The sequence below is a fragment of the Trifolium pratense genome, linkage group LG2 (genome assembly GCF_020283565.1).
Source record: "Trifolium pratense cultivar HEN17-A07 linkage group LG2, ARS_RC_1.1, whole genome shotgun sequence".
NCBI classification, from domain to species: Eukaryota; Viridiplantae; Streptophyta; class Magnoliopsida; order Fabales; family Fabaceae; genus Trifolium; species Trifolium pratense.
This window is the reverse complement of record NC_060060.1, coordinates 49,230,357-49,234,791: the sequence shown is the minus strand read 5'-3', so window position 1 is coordinate 49,234,791 and position 4,435 is coordinate 49,230,357. Positions and strand designations below refer to the sequence as shown.

The 4,435-nt window shown below is 29.3% G+C and overlaps 1 long non-coding RNA gene across 1 annotated transcript; it reads right to left on the bottom strand.

Annotated features, from left to right (window-relative positions):
* Nucleotides 1–2,606: 2,606 nt before the first annotated feature.
* On the bottom strand, nucleotides 2,607–4,166 carry LOC123911481. Its single transcript, XR_006810542.1, has 2 exons — nucleotides 4,037–4,166; nucleotides 2,607–2,961 (listed from the first exon to the last, which is right to left on the bottom strand). It is a non-coding gene; the product is annotated as an uncharacterized LOC123911481 (long non-coding RNA).
* Nucleotides 4,167–4,435: the final 269 nt, after the last annotated feature.

Here is a 4,435-nt window from a genome sequence, read left to right as displayed (position 1 = left end):
ATTGTAAAAATGGGAAAGTGAATTTGTGATTTTGTTCATTACAACTTTGTATCAAAGTAAAAGAAATTGAATTTGTCATGAACATGTTTTTTATGGTAATTTTTTTTATTGGTTCCATGGTTGAATCTTGAACTTGAAGAAGATGGTGTGTGAGAGGACGATGGTAGGTGGGACGATGAAGTGCAGATAGTAGAGGAAGATGAAAAGTTTTTTATTTTTATTTTAATTTTTTTGCATAATAATACTCAAACAAGTTGAAACCAGTAGCAAGTTAAAGTGTAAAAGAAGTTGATGATATGGTTAATTATGATTGGAGTGTGTTAGAAGAGTGTGTTGGAGAGTGTGACCATAGCACCACTATATATATATATATATAATATTTTTATACTTAAATAAATTAATTAAATCAACTTCATAATCTATTGAAGAAAAACAAACATAGACAACATTTTAAATAATATAAAATAAAAACATTTAAAAGAAAAACAAACAAAGAGAGAAAAGCTCCCTGTGTTGCTGAACTGGGAACGATGGAGTACTTCCCACCCGACTGTATCCAGGTAACATCTTAAACATATATCATATTTTCACACTCAAAAAAATTAAATAAAATCAATCTCATAAACAATTGGAAAAAAAAACATAGACAATATTCTAAATAATACTCTGGGTATAAAATAAATAGAACAGGGAGAATCTCTCTGTGAACAAATGAATACTTCCCACCTTATTATCCCCCCGTAACATCTTAAACATATATTGTATTTTCATACACAAATAAATTAAATAAAATCTATCTCATAAACAATTGAAAAAAAAAACATAGACAACCTTCTAATTAATATAAAATGAAAAAAGGACATAGACAATCTTCAAAAGAAAATAGAACATAAGCAAATAAATATTATTGAAAAAAATAAAAATTATCCTGTTTTTTATGATGAACATGATGTATATTTTCCATAAAGAGTCAGATGGGGATGAGTTAGCAAACAACTATCCTTGAGGATATTTATCGCAATCAAAGAATCATGGTATATTTTAATTTTATGGGAAACCATATTGTTTGCAAGTGCACAGAATCGCTACCAAGTAATAAAGTGATAAGTTTATCGTTCTCCGCAGGGATTGTGTCAAGGTTACTAGTTTTAAGAAGATATCTTTGCGGATACTTTAGTAAATTGAAGAAAATAAATTGCGGGAAAGTAAATTGCGGAAAATAAAAGGTGTGTGTGACCACACGAGGTGGTTAAGTATGGTCGGATCCCTTCCTTACTCCTGCTTGGTTGCTCAATTATTTCCCTCTATTAGGATTTAGACTGTTGAAAATAGGTTTGAAGAAATATTTGTTCCTATTTCTATTACAAGCTTTACAGAGCCTAGTTAAAGGTTACCCTTACTTTATTTAGACACCATTATCTAGAGCTCCAATTTTTCGTTTAAACTTTGGTCTCATCACCCTGGGGACCCCTAAATTATAAGCTGTCACATGTGCCTAAAACTAGTCACCTGCCCACAGGCATACTCTGCAAGGTAGAAATTATCGTACTTTCCAATCCTATACTAAGACGGCAGATATAGAATTTAATGGTCTCATATAGGCCCTAGTATGTTGTCCTTCGGTCGGGATTACTAGCTCGTTTCCTATGCGATATCCACTAGGTCCTTAAAATTTATTCTAATGTGATCAATATTAAAATAAGTGAAACCAAACAACAAAAGAGTTTGAAATAGAAATAACTGAATCTATAAATATTATAAATAATACAACCAAGCATTCGTAAGAGAGTTTCTCGACTCCACCTAACCTATGAAAAATAAATTACAAAGATAGAAAGAAAAGAACCTTATTGGCCTTGGAGTTCCTTGGCCTCATTGCCTCCTCCTTAGAGTTCTCTTACTCTAGAGTGAATATTGAAAAAGTCTCAATATTTCTGAATGAATAATTATGAAGGAGGAAGACTCTATTTATAGTTTTTCAGCTAGGTTTGGGCTTTTTCTGCGCATCCATCGCACCCATCGTGGCCACGATGGCGTGTATTTTCGCCTCATCATGGCCACGATGGATCCTATCGTGGTGCGATGCAAGATTTCTTCAGGATTTTTTGCGTGTTTTTCAAGTCATCATCGTGCCACGATGACAAGCCATCGTGCCACGATGGTAAAGATTTTCAGCAGATTTTCTTCAATTTTAATCGTCTTCTCATCGCGCCACGTGGAACCTCATCGTGGGTACGATGGTTGCGCTGCTTTATTACATTTTTGCCTTTTTTTGCTGCTTTTTCCACTTTTCCTGCTTCTGGTCCTTGTAACTTCACTTTTCCCGATATTTGCTTGCTTTTGGGCTTCAATTACTATAAAAACTATATGAATCTATTACTAAAAACATCATATAATTGGTTGTCATCACCATGCTACAAAAAATCTTAGGCCATACCATCTGAACATATTTTTATTTGAGAATGGAACCGAGAGTCAAAATAGATTGACATGTATTTATTCAAAATATAATTGAGTTTATAATTATTTTATATTTGTAGAATTTCTATATAGTCTCAAGGATGAAGATGAAAGAAAAAATTTCCTAATAGCGTAGAACAGGAAGGGAATGAAAACTCTTAATATCGCTCTATCATGTAACGTCATTAAACATATATCATGCAAAAATTATCTCAATTTAATTGTACAATTTTAAATCAAATTTCTCAACTAGTATTTTAAAACAAACACTTAAATAATATTAAAAAAGAAAATAATAGGGTGCATTGCACCGGCTAACATACTAGTATATATACATTCACAAGCCACTATAATTGTGTATTGTATCCCTCCCGCGACATGCACAAACCCCAAAATCGGGCCATACAAGTTCGGGCGCTGAAACCAAAAACGCGCAAACTGCAATATCGCCAATTTCAGTACACACATAATATCGACAATCCTCATTATTTCGGCACACAACTAATAAGAATTAAGGAACATTGTCAAAACGGGGGTGAAACAATTTGAATAAGAAAATTAGGATCTTTATACATACACACATCATACACACACACACACAAATATATATATATATATATATATATATATATATATATATATATATATATATATATATATATATATATATATATATATATATATATATATATATATCCAATTTAGAAGAAATCATTTAAAATTCTAATATATTTTAATAAATATTAGGGTTATTTTTTAACCATAAAATATTCTCAAATTTCATTTTTAGTCTATATTAAAAATTTCAGCAAGTTTTGATCTCTCAAATATTTTCTTTCATAACGTTTGATTCCTATTTTTAATTCAACTCAGGTATACTTTCACATTTTTGAATTAATTTTTGTATTTATGTTTATAATAATTTAAAAAGCTCTCCCACAATAATATGTGATTTTTTAAATTAGATGAATTAAATATACTTTTTTTATGCGCCAAAAACTTAGAAATTCATATCTAATTCATCCATTGTGTTGTAAAAAACTAAATTTTTGAGGGAGTGATTTTTATATTATTATAAATATTAAAACTCATTAAAATTATGAAAGATTGATCAGGAAATTAATTTTTGTCAGAGAGGTTTATATAATGTACTAAACATGAATGCAAAAAATAATAAAAATTTCAAGTAATATAGATGAGTTGACAAGCCACTATAGGTTTGGTGTAGTTGTGGTGAGGGTTTGAGTAGAATGCGCATGAGGTCCTAAGTTTGTTTTTTACTAACTCCATTGTAAAACAAAAAAAAAAAAAACATATTGATGAGTTGACTTAAAAAAAGCAAGGACTGCAAATCGTACGGAAGATATTTGAGGATCAAAACTTGCTGAAATATTTCATAGGAATTAAAAATGAAATTTGACACATCTATAAGGACAAAAAAGTTATTTAACCCTATAAATAAATTAATATAAAAATATGATATGATATTAAATTTTGTATAGAAATACTAGTATCAAACTAAATTTTGAAATAGTAGAGTTCACTGAATTAAAAAACGCTAATAAAAATTACTTACCGTGGCTATTTGTTACATAAATAAATATGAAAAAAAAGATAATCATAGCATAAAACATATAAACATTAACCATATTTTTTCTTTTATGAATCTAGAAATAGGAATCATTTGTTAGCTTTATAGTGTGAAAAAAAAATCATGCTTGTTAATACGAAACCATTCTTAAAGTAATAGTAGTATTAAATTAATATTTCTTAGATGTATGTATATAGTATGTTTGTCTCTTTAGCTCATTCAATTAATTACTTGACCTTTCATTATATTTTTTATTTCTATTTTATCCCTTCATAATAGAGAAGGGAAAATCTATGTACAAAAAAAAAAGAGAGAGAAGGGAAAATCTAAAAATCATGACAAAAATATGACTTTTTAAAAATAGTGATGTGCTTCCTTCAAAAA